This window comes from Schistocerca serialis, chromosome 3 (genome assembly GCF_023864345.2).
Source record: "Schistocerca serialis cubense isolate TAMUIC-IGC-003099 chromosome 3, iqSchSeri2.2, whole genome shotgun sequence".
NCBI lineage: Eukaryota > Metazoa > Arthropoda > Insecta > Orthoptera > Acrididae > Schistocerca > Schistocerca serialis.
In genome coordinates, this window is record NC_064640.1 from 209,873,629 (window position 1) to 209,893,224 (window position 19,596).

At 42.7% G+C, this 19,596-nt stretch overlaps 1 protein-coding gene and 1 pseudogene across 1 annotated transcript in view; both read left to right on the forward strand.

Moving 5' to 3' along the window:
* LOC126471568 (uncharacterized) overlaps window positions 1-19,596 on the forward strand; it is a 285,067-nt gene that overhangs the window by 117,271 nt on the left and 148,200 nt on the right. The gene's annotated exons all lie outside the window — the stretch shown is intronic.
* On the forward strand, window positions 2,055-2,171 carry LOC126472257 (5S ribosomal RNA; annotated as a pseudogene).

A 19,596-nucleotide genomic window follows, 5' to 3' on the forward strand; every position in this document is an offset into this window, starting at 1 on the left:
CACATATTTCTTTGTCCTTCCAAGGTACTGGTTAGCGAAGGATTTGTGTTTTACTGGTATTCCGTTTGATACCAATATTTTTGTATGCTGTGGGGAAGGAATTGAGAATTAACCTTAGTTCTCCTTCGGAATTAGCTACAACTGCATTATCACCAATGTACTGTAACCGAACTAATGCTTCAAAAACTTCTAGAATCCTTGTTTTTGGACGGTTCAAATTGAACAGTTTCCCATCCGTCCCATAATTTAACTGTATTCCTGGATGAAGATCAACTTTGATGAACTGCAAGTGGCGTTCTTATGTAATGTCAAAGAGGTTAAGTACTTTCTCAACGTGTGTCACATCGCTGATAACAATGGCGGCCACACGTGTTAGTTTCACAGGTGGACAAGTCTTTCAATTTTCAAAAATCTGGACCGATGCAAGTTGTGTAGAAAGACTACCTTGTTCAGTATGGCTGCTAAAGGTGGGGTAGTGCAGTCTGAGTCATTAAGCCTTTCTAAGATGTCTGCTTGATTCAACATCAAGAGAGTGTCGGACTTGCTAATGAGAAATGGCCGACACTGATGCATTTGTTAGACTGGATGTGATTTTCAATTTGTTTCAAGCACACCCACACATCCACACACACAAACACACACGCTCCACCCTTGGCACATAGAAGGTTGTTTATTTGACCCATATTTTGTTACATATCTTACTAACATGAAAATAATTGTAAACTTAAGTACTAACATTCACAAAGTCCTCCCTGTTATCAGCTTTAGGTGACGTACGTCAGAAAAATTACAAATCATGATCGATCTTTGAATGTGCAATTGCAGATGTTTAAGGGATGGCAAAGTGCAACACAGATGATATTTCCTGCCAGTGATTACTGACGTTTGACACCTGACGATCAGTATCTTTATTAATAATTTCATTCCAACGGTCGAGTTAAGATCTAGCTGCAACTGCTGGCCTAATATTTAAGCTTCGCTTTTTACGTACATAAAATAACGGTTTACATCAATAAAATTGTGAAAACGATGAAAAATTTGATGGTGAGCAATTTCGGCCTGGTACATTGATGTGGAGGATGACTATTGTAACGAAGTTCACGATGCAGATAAGCTCATAGTTGCTGCTGCTAATTATGATGACACGTCTGTGAACAGTACAGGTGACGCAGTTTTGCAGATGGCGTCACTGGCTATTGAAAATAATCTGCCGCTAGCTTCCGTTGACTGAAACGGAGGTAGAGAAACAATCATACTAATTAAACTTAAATCATTAAATTCTCTGTACGACAGAACTCCCCAGCAAACTGCTTTCTTCGAAACCAGTTGTTTGAGGTCATTAAGGCACGCCAGCGTTTTCACGGCAGCATTCCTCTCCCGATCAGGTTCCCGCGTGGTTTCAGTCGTGCCTATAAGCGAATCCAGCGCAAGTAGTATCACGTTTAGGCTGTGAACATCACTGGAAAACTCCAACAATCAGGCGATTGTTTACCTTGCAAAATGATGTGCTTTACAGCGAGCAATACCGATAGTTATGCAGGTGTTGGTCCTCCGCCTGCAACTATAAATCGCAGCTTATTTGCGACGCCAGGCATCCGTCGAGAATGTATAAGTCTAGCGTCAAGTCGACCATGCACTCTATTACGTAGCGTTGCTCGCTAATGAGATGGTGGTTCCAGGAACGATTCCTAGTCACCAATACCACGGTTTCCTGCTGTTTTTCTGACGTGGTTGTTCACTTAAACTCGCAGGTTCAGGTGAGAAGTTGCTGGGATGCGTGGGCTATGATTTATACTTTCATACATGTGCAGACTTACTGGAGATATGATGAATGCAAAGTCACCGGAAAATGGTGGCGTTTCGTTATAAACGATTAAATGTGAAAGAAAAGTAATGCAAAAAGAACTTGCAAAGTTATGTACGGAAAGTTTGTTGTGGAAGACGTTCGCCAAAGTTGGGACTACTGTGTAGTTAATGTATTTCACAAGAAAAGAGACAGACAAGCATAATTTTATGGGTCATGGGTAATTTATGGTCGTATATCTATTATTGTTACCAACGGCCTTGCCGCAGTGGTAACACCGGTTCCCGTCAGATCACCGAAGTAAGCGCTGTCGGGCTTGGCTAGAACTTGGATGGGTGACCATCCGGTCTGCCGAGCGCCTTTGGTAAGCAGGGTGCACTCAGCCCTTGTGAGGAAAATTGAGGAGCTACTTGACTGAAGAGTAGTGGCTCCGGTCACGAAAACTGACAACGGCCGGGAGAGCGGTATGCTGACTACATGACACCTACAGGCCGAGGATGTCACGGCGGTCGGTCAGTCGCGTTGGGCCTTCCGAGGCCTGTTCGGAGTTAAGTTTTAGTTCAAAATATGTTCAAATGTGTGTGAAATCTTATGGGACTTAACTGCTAAGGTCATCAGTCTCTAAGCTTACACACTACTTAACCTAAATTATCCTAAGGACAAACACGCATGCCCGAGGGAGGACTCGAACCTCCGCCGGGACCAGCCGCACAGTCCACGACTGCAGCGCCCCGGACCGCTCGGCTAATCCCGCGCGGCTAATTTTAGTTTCAAATTTATTACTGTTATGACTGATGTCCTCCGAATTAGAGTATATTCAGGTCTCAAATATGGAGAGGATGTCAGCTATTAACGGTGTACATTCAGTCAATTTCATGAAGAGTTTTAACTACGCTTATCAGCTGACGACGTCTTACTTCGCTAGAAACCGATGAATAAAATAAAAAATACGTTCTAGAGTATGGTTTATTCATGAAACAAATAAGACATATAAATTCTATGATCCTCCTCTTCTTACTGTACAAAATATTCATTAAAATTATGAACAGTCTGTGTTTTATATTTACGAAAATTTAAAGGAAGTTGCCAATCATGGCACCAGTTTGAAATTTTGTCAACGTTTGACACAATATCTGTGCATCTTTCTTCAGATAGTACTTCATTACAGATAACTATATCATCTGCAAAAATCTGTTACCGTTAGTTTTTTTTACCGGTCATTTGAAATGAGCGTTTGGCGTCATTGGCAGGGAGGCCCCTTGCGGGTCAGGTCCGGCCGCCTTGGTGCAGGTCTTATTACATTCGACGCCACATTGGGCGACCCGAGCGCCGGATGGGGATGAAATGATGAGCACAACACCCAGTCCCTGAGCGGAGAAAATCCCCGACCTACCAAGGGATCGAACCCGAGCAAGTAGGACGGCAATCCGTCACGCTGACCACTCAGCTATCGGGCCGGACTTACCGGTCATTGATATATAACATCAACAGCAACTGTCCCAATAAACTTGCCAGGTCAAGCTTGAATTTTACGTCTGTTGATGACTCTCCGTCCAAGATAATATGCTGCGTGTCATGTCTATCTTGAAACCCTCAATCCTCTCATAGATTTCGTTTGATACTACATATGATCGTACTTCCGTTAATAAACTAAATGTTTTTCGAAAATCAAGAAATACTGCCTGTATCTGTCTAAGTAAATATGACTTACTTCCATTTCAAGAGGCATGTGAGAAAAACACGATTTGGGTTTCGCATGCAAATGGTTTCGGAATCGGCGCTAGTTGTTTTGGAGGAAGCCATGCTGTCTGAGATTCCTCGTTATGTTTGAGCTGAGAATGCGTTTAACGATTCTACATTAGATGTATGTCAGTCATATTGAACGGTAATTTAGTGAACACTTCTGCTATCCCTCTTGTAGATGGAGGGGACGTGTGCTTCTTTCCAGCTACTAGGAACAGTTTTTTCTTCGAGGAATCTGCGGTATATTATGGTTAAAAGAATCTGTCAGGGCTTCCACTGGGACCCGGGGTCTTGTTCAGTTCCAGTGATTTTAGAAATTTTCAACTACGTTGATAATAATATCCATTTAATTCATCTATGCGGTGATGCAAGAATTAAACTGCAGGATTAGTCGTCGATTTTACTTTGTAAAGGAGCAGTTGAAAGCGAAGTTCAACATTTCTGCTTTTGCTCTACTACACTTAGTTTCAGTTCCTGTATCATCCATGAGTGTCCGCAAAATAACTTTACTGCCACTGATATCCTTTACATATAACCAAATTGTTTTTGGATTTTATGAGAAATATTTCAATAACATGCTGCTACGTTAGTCGTTTTAGTAACACTCTATTATTATACTTCTGCACTTTGTTTAGAACTATTGTACAGTAGTCACTGTTTCTTTATGAGCTGCTTTACGAAGACTGTTCAGTGGAGTGTTCCTCCCATCATAAACTCTCCTAAGTACATGTAACTTACATCAATTGCTTTCCAAACTGTTTCCTGTACATTATCCTGCCCAGAGCAAAATGCTGTAAGTTTCACCTTGAGCTATGGCACTCTAAGTTGCCCCTTGTACTTCGGTAATCATTGTTGCGACTACTACCTTACTGATATCATTTTCAACGTGGACATCCTCAAAGTGGTGTATCTGTTGCCATTAGCTCTAATATATTTCCGCCATGAGAGGGCATCTGTATTGTTTGGTCTAAGCAGCTTTCAGAGAAAGCTTTTAGTATTTTTTGGGAGAAGTATTGTCAAGCACATTACATGCAAAGCTGTAATTATCTCAAATGATTGTTGGATGATTATAAAGTCTCCTCCAGTGATGGCAGCATGATGAGGGAACATACACTAACGGAGAATTTACGGTCGCAAGAAGACCGGGCTACGGAAGGCCACGTGGTACTACCGAGAGGGTATGACTCTGGTGCATTGTACTGCATCTGCAGCACCACTTTGAGCACCAGTTGACACCAAAGTGACTCAACGAAATGCTAAAAATTTAATATTCGGTAAAAGTCCCAATGATAAGTTTATGTCCATCCTTGATAATGAGTCTTGTCCAAAACATGCCGAATGCAGCCTCGTTTTCTATCGCGGATGATCATGATAGCTGTAGATCACAAAAATAATGTAAATATACAATGATGAATTTCATATAATTTCCTTTGAGCCGGCGGCTGTGGCCGAGCGGTTCTAGACACTTCAGTCCGGAACCGCGCTGCTGTTACGGTCGCAATTTCGAATCCTGCCTCGGGCATGGATGTGTGGGATGTCCTTAGGTTAGTTAGGTTTTTAGTAGTTCTAAGTCTAGGGGACTGATGACCTCAGATGTTAAGTCCCATAGTGCTTAGAGCCATTTGAACCACTTCTTTTAGGAACTCGTTTGAATGTTTGTGATGGAAATTAATATCGTGTTAATCATACGGCCACTCACGTTTCATTTATTTTCTGTATTTGCCTTCGTGTAATTCGTTAGGTGACATTTTCAGATTTCTCGCAATACAATGAGTCTTTTTGACGCCTGATTTAACACACACATGTGCGCTTGAAGCACCACCAAATATAAATAACGGACACTGGCACACGACATATGATTCACTATGTAAGTGGCTATATTTCGTTCGTGCTGTGTGTCGAAAGGAAGCGTTTATGACAGCAATAATAATTTGTAACAGAGTACACGCTTCACTGGCCAGAGCCGTAAATAATACTGCGCGGCATAGGGGCTATGGCGTGTTTTATTGGTCCCAGCACAACATATCCGTCCATATATCGGTCAGCAGTAAACGTTTACTAAGGACATTCAGGACCCGCGCCTGGAAAAATACAGCAGCTAAGATCTCGGCCCTGTCGTGGGGCTGGGTTAACGTGGGGCTGGGCATTAACCGTGGGAAGCACCTTCTTTACAGCAACGCCGTTAAGGCTCGAACATCTGCTAATGAAACAGTAAACAAGTTACGCTACCGTTCCATATAGTGATTTTTCTGTTGCTCGGGCGCAAGCAACAAGTAGGTTATGCCTCCAGGCACTCTGGAAACAGTAAACTGGCTATATAGCCACCACGTTTACCTGGTAGTAACGCCACAGCTTTCCCTACTTTGGGTGCACATTTTGCAGTCCCTGTCTACTACTCGCAGCAGGTCAATGAAGTAAGTTCCGCAACTGGAATCCTGTCTGAAGCTCAGATCCGTTCAGTTCCTGACATATAGTGGTTCAGGTGTTGTTTCTAGGCGATCCTTAATGCGAATTTTAAATATCCTGTACGTGATGGAATGAAGGGGGCTAGTAGATTAAAACAGCGTGACAAAATTCTCTCAAATACCTGAGTGGTTCCTCATACTGAGGTGTAATCACGTTTTCGTGTATATTGCGGACCGTAATATGTGTTGCCGGTAATTAAATTTCTCTTGTACGGTCTTAAATATAAAAACCAGAGTCTCAGCCCATTTTGTTATATGTCTTTCTAATGTTACATTTTACCATAAACTTACGTTTTTATCTGGAATGTTGGCGTAATTTCTAAAAAGAAAACTATACACGAGTAACAAGATACAGTGGTAATACGCTGAATTTGTCAGTGGAAGAATGGTGTTTCGGATCTTGTTTCGATAATAGTTACAAGGGGCGATCAAAAGGTTTCCGTTTCACGGCGGTGCTGCTGTGTGTGTGCAACCCAGTGCTACTCCGATGCTGGTATGTGAGCACCGATATGTAGCCAGGCCGTTAGTGTGGCCTTCGAACGGAAATTTTTGTATGTGTATTTATGTGTGTGGTGTCGTTCCTTTCAGACATGTAAGAAAGAATAGACACCATTCTTGATCCTGCAACCTTACATACACGCAATGAAATGAAATAAATTGTGACATCGGAGGCATAAGGCATTGAAATGAATTCAATGGCGACAAGAGAAAATTTTTACCGGGCCGGAACTCTAAACCGGATTTGCCGGCTTATGCCAGCAGCCGCTTTAAACTCTTCGGGTATCTAAACAGGCTCTCCGTCCCTCCCAGATTTCTAACTTATTGCGCACTACTTACGTAGCGCGGCCTGTCCACATACTCATCGCTCGCACCATCACGTTGGGTTCCCGCAAAATTTCAGAAACGGGAGTGCATCCACACTGAAATGATCTTAACGGCCGTCAAGCTGTATGTACTTATATATGTGTGATGTGTTTCCTATGGGACATGTGCTGCATCGAGCAATGAGTATGGTGGACAGGGTACGTAACGTGCAACAATTTTGGAATATGGGTGGGCAGAGAAGCGTGCTCGGATAGCCAAAGCTGTTAAGACGACCGCTGGCGTAAACCGGAAAATTCGGGTTCGAATCCCGGTCCAGCACAAATTTTCCTTGCCGCCACTGAATTCATTTCTGTGGCACATCTCCCAATTTACTTCATTTCATCATGAAAAATTTTTGATTGCCCCTTCCATTAGGATTTCACCTGATGTCCCAAGATTTAATAAGAGCATGTAGGACGGTTATAAAGGGTCTCTCACTGCAGTGGAAAACTTTTATGAGTGCTCTCTCACTGATGCTGACGAGTAAAGGAAATAGCCTCCAATATTAGAAGGTAAGCGTTTATCGAAATATGTGATCAAAATTATATTAGGTGATCGAAAGGGAATTCACTATTCCGAGATCCATTGTCTCTCACCACGGACAACCCAGTGGCCGACGGCCTTCACTTAACGACCGAGAGCAGTGGCGTTTGCGTACTGTTGTCAGTGTTAACAGACAAGCAACACTGAGTGAAATAACTGCAGAAATCAGTGTGGGGCGTACGACGAACTTATGTTAGGACAATGCGGCGAAATTTGGCGTTAATGGGCTATTACAGGAGACGAGCGAATCGAGTGCCTTTGCTAACAGCACAGCATCGCCTGCAGTTCTACTCCCGGGCTCGTGACCATATTGGTTGGATCCTAGACGAATGGAAAACCGTGGCCTGGTCAGATGAGTCCCCATTTCAGCTGGTAAGAGCTGATGATAGAGTTCGAGTGTGGCCGTGGATCAAAGTCGTCAACAAGGCACTGTGCAAGTTGGTGGTTGCTCCATAATGGTGTGGGCAATGTTTACATGGTATAGAGTGGGTCCTTTGGTCCAACTGAACCGATTATTGCCTGAAAATGTTTGGATACTTGGAGACCACTTGCAGCCACTCATCGACTTAATGTTCCCAAACAACGATGGAATTTTTATGGACGACAATGCGCCATGTCACCAAGCCACAAATGTTAGCGGTTGGTTTGAAGAACATTCTGGACAGCTCCTGCGAATGATTTGGCCACCTAGATCTCCCGACTTGAATTTCATCAGGCATTTATTGGACATAATCGACAGGTCAGTTCGTGCACAAAATTCAGCACCGGCAACACTTCCGCAATTATGGACGGCTATAGAAGCAGCATGCTCAATATTCCCGCACTGCAGGGGCTTCGAACGACTTGTTCATTCCATGTAATGTCAAACTGCTGCTCTACGCCGTGCAAAAGTAGGTCTAACACGATATTAGGAGGTATGCCATGATTTTTGACACCCCAGTGTATACTGAGTAGCTTTACACGTTTACGTTTCAACTCGCGGAGGTGTGATGCTCATGACAACCTCCGCTCAAAGATGAGGTCCAAGAACCTAATTGAGGTTATGTAGTGCACAATGATGTCCCGCATCCAAAGTTGTAGTACGTTTAAAGCACGAATAAAGCACACATAAACAAGTTTTTTATACATAATTTTAAATTAGCAGTAATGGATACTGAAATGAATTTGTTAATTGGAAAGGAATGATATTTATGAGTGGAATAAAACCACTGACGTTCAACTTGATGTTGGGGAATAGAATCGACATCGAAAATACCGTTCTGCAAGGATAAACCGCAGCAATACGCGTAGTAGCCCACTAAATCCCCATTTTTGTAGTTGACGGATGATGCTACTTCTTCCAGATATTAGTAAAATCTTTTCACAGTTCTGTTTACGTAACAGGGTGTTAAAGGATGTATGTACTGAGGAACAGTTTTGAAAGTACGCTGTTTTACGAAGAAGCCTCTGCAGTCCACTGTGGAAATAACACCAGGTAAAATTCTTGTATCGTGCTTCTGTTCTCTGAAAATGTTATCTCCGCAAGTCATGTTTTCCCTAAAATGATCTCTTAACCCATTATTGAATGGAAATATGAAGAGTGAACCTTGCAGGAGAGTCGTTAAGAAGTTTGGAAAGTGGAGGAAGGGTACTATACTGAAACATAAGGGCAGGCCTGAATAGTTCATTCAGCAAGCACACTGTCTGTGAACTTCAGGGGGGTAGATTCAGTTCCAGTGTATCGTGAAGTTTCAGTTTGTCGGAAGATTACATGTAAAGCAATCTTAACAAAATGGTTCAAATGGCTCTGAGGACTATGGGACTTAACATGTGATGTCATCAGTCCCCTAGAACTTAGAACTACTTAAACCTAACTAACCTAAGGACATCACACACATCCATGCCCGAGACAGTATTCGAACCTGCGACCGTAGCCGTCGCGGGTTACAGACTGAAGCACCTAGAACCGATCGGCCACATCGGCCGAAGCATTCTGAACACCTTTATTTCTTAATCATTTATAACTGGCATCATCCGTGCTGCAGGTGCATCTGAATATAGGCCTAAGATTTAGGTCTTTCAATTGTGGTTATGATTTGTTTATAGATTCGAGTTAGGAACACTTCTTACGTCCTGGATTTCATTGATGAATTGATCATAGGTATAGCGTTATAAGTTACTTACTGAACTATGTGTACGGAACCGTAAGAAATGTAGCGTCAGTTCATTTGCCTTGAACCATTTAGTGGTATTTCAAGATATTTCATTATTTAACCTTTCAACCCGAGACCTGTTACTATTTTTTTTACTTGTACTTGTGCTTCTGCGAAAAGAACACAGTTTACATCGGCGTCACCACAAATGAAAGACTACTGAAGTGTATTAGAAACAATAGTCCAAGACAGCAGCCAGTGGTACAACGTGCCTGATTTCTTCAAATTCAGAATACATCTTGCTACGTTATGGAACTGATATACGTTGCTCCCTGCGATCTACAGACAATGAACGAGATAAACTTACTGGGCCGACTGTCCCGTGATATTTTAAATTATTCTCCACAAGTCACATTCTGACCCCGTGAGTGTAGGAGAGTGTTTCGTGTTTCACTATCAATTGCCTCTTGTCTTGTTGCATTCGTTGAAGGTGCGCAGAAAGAATTACTGTGGTAAGCCACCAAGTGAGCTCTAATATCTCCGCTCTCTCTCCATGTCCTAGAAGTCGCTGCTTCATCATTTTTTCCTCAGATATCGATTGGTCCTAAGTATATGACACGGTCATGTCCGCTTTTGTATTACTATGACTACATGATTGCTTCTTTTAATACTTTTATACGAAAATAAAATTGTCCTTGTACTTGCGAACTAAACACAGTAGCATTACAGTAAAGAGTACCAAACCATAATTCAAGAAACTATATTTTATGGAGTACCTTCATTGCAGGAAGTTTTACACGTACAAGAAAAATTTGCTGAAGTCAAGTTTAGGTATTTTCATGATCGTTATTAGGGAAAAACGACTTTTAATGTAAACAGCAGTTAATGCTTCTCTCCTTTCATTTATTGTTATTAAAGGACTATAGCTTTGAAACTACGCTTAGCTTTCAAGAGGGAAACCTTGTAATACTGAGTAATCTAATACTGCGTAAATATTTCATTATCTTACATTTTTATAAGACGTCATGTAAAAGAAAATATTGATTCCATTGAAGAAAAAATTCCTGTAGAACTTGGTGAAAGTAAATTCATGTGTAGGAAATCAATATTTCTGTACTTAACGGTTATGCTGTAACAACGGATAAAATATGTCTCATTTTTTTTAGATCTCCTTTTTAGGCAAAGCACTGTTAAGCATTATTTTGTGTCTGATAGCAAATGGAACAGGCGTTGCAGGTGAAATATTGATGTGGAACTAACGTAACTCTCAGCTGCCGAGAAAAACAAATTGACATGCTGCATTTGTTGAGTAAAATGTTGGATTGATGAAATAGTATCTTTTATAATTATCTAAGCACAAGAGACAACTTACATTTGTTTTAGTTACCAATAATGCAAAAAACTATATTTGAGCAAGTGTACTGAGATTATTAAAATAAAAATTTTGTCATTGAGTGCAGATGACATTTTCTAACTGAACACGCAATATTAGTTCAATAAAGAAACGACTATTCTTGTTGATTTTCGGGAGACGCTGTAAATGTGTGAATCTTTATATCCAGGAAAAACGAATGTTGCTACTCTGGAAAGTGTAACGTAATATGTATCTTCCCACACAAATAAAGCCAATTAATCATATAATTCTACAAAAGAGAACGGAATTTCGTAATAAATATTGTGACAAGCAATAATGTCGCGAAATGTCGCGGGGCCGTCCAAAAATGGCCTGTTGGATTCCTTCGCTCATATATTAAATGATGAGGGAAATATTAATACGTGGAGTCAGTACGAAGAAACACGTCGCCGAGCAGCACGGTTTCCGGAACAGCCACTCTTGATTGACTGCGAACGTCGGCGTCAGTCTGCGAGTGGCCTGCTTCACTGCTCTGGCCGCCAATTGTCAAAGCTCGATTTTTTCGATTTCGGTCGCAATTAAAGCGGTCGTTCTTATTTCCCAAGCGGTTTCCAGCTCCTTCGGGGTTTGATTTCCTCCAGAATGGCGTTCGAGTAGCAGGCGATATGGGAAATGAGGATTATTCTTATTGCGATTATTTTCTTCTGAATGTGCTGCAGAGTCTAGCTCGAAAGCAACGGAAAAGAGTAATAACGTAACGGATCCGAGGGAATGAGAACGTGAAGGACTTCAATAAGGCTTAAATAAATCTTGTGCTGTGTTTAATCGGGCACCCGAATGGTAAATTCACTCATATTCCAAATCATTTCGCGAAATTGTGTTCAGAAGTAACAACGTGTTGATGACATACGTTACTGGTCGAAGAGCATTAAATCAATTTTTATTTTCTCTGATAAATTATGTAATGAGGTAACGTACATACAAAAAGACTGAGTACAACTTTACACGCATGTTATTTTTTAAGCATGTCTTTCAGGAGATAAACGTCTATTGTAAGAATTCTGAGACACTTGTGTTGTTCTACCTAAAATATTTCCATATATGTATGCAATCAGATGAGGTAAGAATTTAATATAATGATTTAATGAATATCTTCACTCTGGACTGATCTCTGTGATGTTATCCGTGAAGTGGAACAAAAGACGTAATCACACTCGGAATGTACGTCAATAGTCTTGAATTCAATGTGAAACGAGTGGGAAAATTTATTTTTAGTTTATATGTACTGTCGGATGAGGCATTTTTACATGTAAGAAATTCAGGACTTTCTCGACCTTCACAGTTGTTTTGTCATCACGTCGGCGAGCATCATCACGGCTCTTGTGGAAAACTTCGGGTAGTTTGCAGTATCTTTGTAAATTCCTGTCCCTCAGCGTTTCTCACGTGAAACCAGCTAGGCACAAACACGAGAACTGCTTGCAAAAAACACAAATAACTTTCAAATACTCGCGTATATCATGCAATGCCTGAAAAAAAAGTGATGCACCCAGAAGACATGGTCAGATATCAGTGCAACTCCGCACACTTACACTTCATCGCCAGGTACGTAAATGATTAGTGTTGCAACTTCTGTGACAAGTAGACTTAAATAAGGAAAAAATATCCAGTAAACATGGGCTCTAAAATTCATACCTTAAGAACTAAGAGTACTTGTTCAGTAGAAGAGATTTGTTTCACAATAATGATGTGGAACAAGCTTAAGGTGTGTGTTTTAAATCCCATGTTTACTGGATATTTTTTTCTTGTTTTGGTCCATACCATCACCTCTGAAAGTTGCCTACCCTGCAGTCTTGGCAAAAACAGTACCGGTACATGTATTCCACACTCAGAGATATTAGAACGATTTTCGCTTATACCTTCCGTGTCTGTGGTTTCTGGACCAGGGTCACTTAATTCAGATTGATACATTTACCCTTCTCCAGCAACCCTGACAATTTGTAACATAATCACGGAAACATCCTATATAAAGGGCGTAAACGTCAGATGCTGAGCGATAACTGTGAAGGGCACGGAGATGCCGCGTAGTCGTATGAGGCGGTGTTATCAGCACCTGGCGCAGTTTGAAACGGGCTTCATTTTGGGTCTCCATTTGGCCAGCTGGTCGAATCGCGCGGTATCCAGACTTGTGTGGCATTCGGATGTGACAGTGGCCCGATAGTGGGCTGCACGAGAACGTCAGGACAGGCACACTCATCGACAAGGTTACGGTCGACAGCTGTGACAACTACAAGGGAACGCTTCAGTCTCATCGTAACCCCTTCACGTCTATTCCTGCCATCCTAGGACAAGTAATGGACTCCCTCTAATATTCTGTGTCATTTCGCACAATTGGTCGGAGACTAGTTACAACCGCACAATGCAAGCAGCTGCGTTTGGACTGGAGTCGTGAATTGGAAGTGTACACTGCTGATGAATGGCGTCCCACTGTGTTCAGTGACGAAACGCGGCTCTGCACAAACACGGATCGTAGTCGTTGTCGAGTATGGTGGCGACCTGAGAGAGGTCCCAATTATCCAAAGTTTTGTAGAGACACAAAAGTGTTACGGCTGGCGTCATTTTGTGGGAAGCCATCGGGTATGACTTCAGGTCACGGCTGGTAGTGATTGAGGGAACTCTGACGGCACAACGGTACGTCATAGACATCCCGTATGCTCATGTGTTACCCTTCGTACGACTATGTCGTGGTAATCTTGATAGACTCCAGTGGCCAGCAATATCCCAAGATCTATGCCCGTTATAACATGTCTGGGACCAGCCCAAGCAAAAATCCCTTCCCAGTCCCAGTATGCAGGATATCAAGAACCAGTTACAACAGCTGTAGACCAGCTTGCCTCATGAGGGGATACCGCTGTTTATGGGCACCTTTCCTGGCCGAACCAGTGCATGCATGCATGCCGGGGGGGGGGCATACTGGTAAGGTCTTCCTAAATTTGACTCGATTGTGTAATTACTGAAATAGCATGACATGCTCTCCTAACCCATGAAGTTTCATTTAGTTTTCTCATTCACCTCTAGGTGCTTCGCTATTTTGTCAGGTGGTGTAGATTACATTATATATACGAATGACGTCGCCACTTAGATGATGACGCATACATTACTACCACTTACCACGATCTGTAAACATCAAGAAACTCCCAGTGTCAAAAAAGGCAACGAATTCTCTTTTATGTCAGCTGTGGCGATGCCAGGATCCACCACTCACACCTGACACACACATTCGATGACCCTCAGAATCTGATGCGCTGCATGTACCTACAACTGATTTACTGGACTGTATTTATGTTAAAGTGACTAAGAAACTCCAGGTGCTTCAAGTCATTCCCAGACTTTAAGTTTGTCTTGAATTTTATTCACTAACAACCAGCGTAAGGGGAACTGCGTGGGCTGAAACGTTACATCTGGACATCGCAAATCAGTGCTCTTTACGGTGTTTCCACATGGACGTCCTACGTCATGTTCAAAGACGAAAAGTGGTATCTGATTTTGGGAACAATGGTAAAGTGACTACTTTATAGCGTTTTACATTTATCAAAAAGTCCGGCACAAGAAGGGAATCCCCAGTATCAAGCGAGGGGAATGTGATCCTGCTCCATGAAGAAAATCGGTGACGGCAGGTGTAGAGAGACGCCCCGAATCGAGTAACTATCTAAACGTCAAGACTGGAGTATACGTATTGTAGTCTTATGCACGTGTGCGAGCGATAGGCAAATCCGTCCCACAAAAATGATCATCAAGCTCACGGATGATCGGGGTAGTGGGAACTCATAGGCCGAAAATATAAAAGACAAAAGCGACTACCTTGGGATTCTGTGCATTTATGTTCTCTTTACATTAGTATCGTTGTATACGTTTCTTGACCGATATCTTTAGAGATAAAAGCGACATTGTCTTTCTCTTTATTCACACTTTCCTATAGTGGATTCGCGACATGTTGCTCACTTACAAAAGTGGCGTATAGTTGGTCTGTAAGTACACTATGTGATCAAAAGTATCCGGACACCTGACTGGAAATGATTTACAAGTTAGTGGCGCCCTCCATCGGTAATGCTGGAATTCAGTGTGGTGTTGGCCCACCCTTAGCCTTGATGACAGCTTCCAATCTCGCAGGCTTACGTTTAACCAGGTGCTGGAAAGTTTTTTGGGGAATGGCAACCCATTCTTCACGGAGTGCTGTACTGAGGAGAGATATCGATGTTGGTCGGTGAGGCCTGGCACGAAGTCGGTGTTCAAAAATGTTCAAATGTGTGTGAAATCTTATGGGACTTAATTGGTAAGGTCATCAGTCCCTAAGCTTACACACTACTTAACCTAAATTATCCTAAGTACAAACATACACACCCATGCCCGAGGGAGGACTCTAACCTCTGCCGGAACCAGCCGCACAGTCCATGACTGCAGCGCCTGAGACCACTCGGCTAATCTCGCGCGGCGAAGTCGGTGTTCCAAAACATCCCAAAAGTGTTCTATAGGATCCAGGTCAGGACTTTGTGCAGACCAGTCCATTACAAGGATGTTATTGTCATGTAACCACTCCGCCACAGTCCGTGCATTATGAACAGATGCTCGATCGTGTTGAAAGATGCAATCACCATCCTCGAATTGCTCTTCAACAGTGGGAAGCAAGAAGGTGCTTAAAACATTAATATAGGCCTGTGCTGTGACAGTGCCACGCAAAACAACAAGGGGTGCAAGCCCCCTCCGTGAAAAACACAACCACACCATAACACCACCGCCTCCGAATTTTACGGTTGGCACTACACACGCTGGCAGATGACGTTCACCGGGCACTCGCCATATCCACACCCTGCCATAGGATCTCCACATTGTGTACCGTTATCCGTCACTCCACACAACGTTTTTCCACTGTTCAATCGCCCAGTGTTTACGCTCCTTACACCAAGTGAAGCGTCGTTTGGCATTTATCGACGTGATGTTTGACTTATGAGCAGCCGCTCGACCATGAAAACGAAATTTTCTCACCTCCCGCCTGTCATAGTACTTGCAGTGGATCCTGAAGTAGTTTGGAATTCCTGTGTGACGGTCTGCATAGATGTCTGCCTATTACACATTACGACCCTCCTCAACTGTCGGCAGTCTCCGTCAGTCAACAGACGAGGTCGGCCTGTACGCGTTTGTGCTGTACGCGTCCCTTCATGTTTCCACTTCACTATCACACCGGAAACAGTGGACCTAGGGATGTTTAGGAGTTTGGAAATCTCGCATACAGACGTATGACACAAGTGAGACCCAACCACCTGACCACGTTCGAAGTCCGTGAGTACCGCGGAGCGCCCCATTCTGCTCTCTCACGATGTAATGACAACTGAGGTCGCTAATATGGAGTACCTGGCAGTAGGTGGCAATCCAATATACCTAAAATGTAAAACGTGTGTTTTTTGGGGTGTGTTTGGGATACTTTTGATCACGTTGTGTATCTCTTAAGCATCGCGTGCTGCTCGGTCCTTTCGCCAGGGGAGGAAGCCATGCGTTAGAAGGTAGACAGGCAAGGCTGTGAGGAACTTCGAGAGCTGCGTACGAGTTTAACGTTGCGTCGAGCTGGAGGTCGTTAAAACCGGAGTACAAGCGCAGCTGGACAAAAATAGGGAATGAAACAGACGGTAATCTATTTCATGGAACCTTTCCAGCGTCCTCGTGCAGTAATTTTGTGTAGTCACGGAAAAGATAAATCTCAATTTGAATCCCGTGCCTTAACCACAGCACCACGGGTAATGAATAATACTCATGTGAATAGCTTTCATTTTAAAAATAACAGTAATCGTATTTACTTGTATGGTGATGCGGCTTAAAGTTTACTATGCTGTCATCAATGGTTAGTGGATGCAATATAAGATGAAAGATGGCTTGCAATGTAAAGTAACACAAGTGCAACGCTTTTAGTTTACTTTCCATGTCTCTTTCTGTCTAGCAGATATGGGTGAATTGATTAACAACTTATTTTATTTATTTATTTATCGATTTACCATGTTCTGTGAGACCACACGAGCCACAGCTAAGTGGTCATGGGAAGTGTCATGGAATGCTGATTAGAAAATTTATAAACGAAATAAATAACAACACACTTAAAAACTGTAAGAGAGTATACAAACGACTAACACATTACATAGAAAAGTTATGAACTGCGGTAAAAGACTCCTGTACAGAATACAAAGAGTGTTAAATGAGGAAAGCTTTTAACCTGGATTTCAATACTTGGAATCATCACTCATTTTTTTCAGTTCTGCTGGAAGTTTATTGAAAATGAAACTGGTGAACAGAGGACATCTTTCTGTACAATACTTAAGCAAGAGTTATCCAAGTGCATATTGATTTTCCTTCTAATGTTAATTGGATGGATGTACAGTTTCTACTGAATGAGTCAACATTGTCAGTAACAAATCCCTTAATGGAATATATGTACAGGGCTAGGAGAGTTAGAATTTTGAGACAGCTGAGGTATGGCCTACACGGAACTCACGAACTGACACCACAGGTCATTCTGAACTAAGAATTTTCTTGGTGAGTACATAGAGTTTCCTCAAAATGTAACAGCGTACGAGATAATAGAGTGGAAACAAACAAAGTAAGATAAGCCTTCACCTTTCTATATGAGAGACAGTGGACATTATTTTTAAAGTGAAAAAAATGGTTCAAATGGCTCTGAGCACTATGGGACTTAACATCTGTGGTCATCAGTCCCCTAGAACTTAGAACTACTTAAACCTAACTAACCTAAGGACAACACACACATCCATGCCCGAGGCAGGATTCGAACCTGCGACCGTGGCAGTCGCGCGGTTCCGGACTGAGCGCCTAGAACCGCTAGACCACCGCGGCCGGCTTTATAGTGAAGATAGCAGCATTTGGCATCTGCACAAGATCTTGAAAGTGGTAACTCAAGAACGTCTTCCACCTGCCGTGAGTTCTAAGAATTTATAATAGTCGACTTCACTGGCTATTGACCAGCTCGGGTCAAAAAAATATCGCTCATACAAGAACTCCATGTCAGAAACTGTGTGCATTACCTTTTGTTTCAGTTACGCGTTAAATGTTCTCTGAATGCCACATGCTGATGTTGACTAATAACCCTACAGGGTACATTATTTATATTACGTCCCATGTTTTTCACAATAATACTTGTCATCTACAGAGAGAATTATTTTTGAGCTATCCGTCATGTTTAGTGGAATATATATATATATATATATATATATATATATATATATAGAGAGAGAGAGAGAGAGAGAGAGAGAGAGAGAGAGAAAAGCGATGGACCCAGAATGGAACCCTGTGACACCCCCACTTTACATGACCCCGGTCAGATTCAAACCTCTTCCCAGTTTACTGACAGCGGTTTGGCAGCTTTCGGCTTTCTTCACTACTCATATCATTGCCTAAGCTCCCGTAATAATTTCTGGTGATGGATGTGCAGTATCTACGTCACAGACTTGCTGATAATGATCTCCTATGTAAGTGCTAGCGTGCTTGAGTGGTAGTTATGTAGACCTCTGGCCAACAAAACCTCTTAATTGTGACCACTTATAATTGGATGATGTGTAATTCGGCATTAACCTGTTTCCACGAAGATTTACGACACTGTAAAACATTACAGTTCACAATGGTCTTCTTTCGGAATAGCGTTCGTAGTACCATTGCTGCTCCTCTAAAGCGGTTTGCCGAGTTACCACACTTACTCTTCGCAAGAATATATTGTGAGGGAGTAGATAGGAACTGTGTCGTGATATGAGTGCAAGGGTGGATCATACAGGACTACATACACTGCCGACAAAAAATTAGTACACCTGGAAAGACGATGTCGATCTTGATCCGATGACAGCATATGCCGCCTGGGGGGTAGCAGATGTACTGATAATGGTTTCAAAGTCGTCCGGCAACGCATAGCGTAATGACGTAGCTACTTGAACGCCATCTGCGTCCACCCTTTAATAGGGAATGCTCACAGACAGAAGGCCGAGTGGTGCAAACCTGTGAAGCAAGCACGCAATCATGCAACAGAGATGTACTTGTGGTTCCTACAGCCAAGTTAGCGAGTTTGAAAGGCGTCAAATCGTGGCCTTCCGAGTGGCGAGATGGTTCTTTCGGAAAACTTCCACATAAGTTGGACGTGCTGCGTCAGTTTTGCAACGATGCAGGTACCAGTGGTCACGTGAACGTTCTCACACCTGTAGACTAAGTTCTGGACGTCCAGGCCGCACAGACGCCCGCCAGGATCTTCGTATTGTAAGGGCAGCAGTGGCACATCGTACAGCTACCACAGCACAGTTAAGAGGGCTTGTGAGCACAGACGTGCTAACACGAACTGTTGCGAACTGGTTATTAGCTGCCAGACTATGGGCACGCACACTTCTAGACCGTCTTCCATTCACGCCACAGCATCGATTGGTGCCGTCAGTGGATCACTTGGAAGATGGAATGGCGTGCCGTGTTCTTCAGCGACGAAAGGAGATTCTGCCTGCACGCAAGTGATGGTCATTTGCGCATACGGCGCAGACCTGGTGAGCGCTGTCTCGTAGAGTTTGTTCGTCCAAGAAACATATGGTCTGGGGTGGGATAAGCTACAACTCCCGTTCCCCTTTCTTGTTTCTGGACCGGTTGCTAACCAGCGTTAGTTAC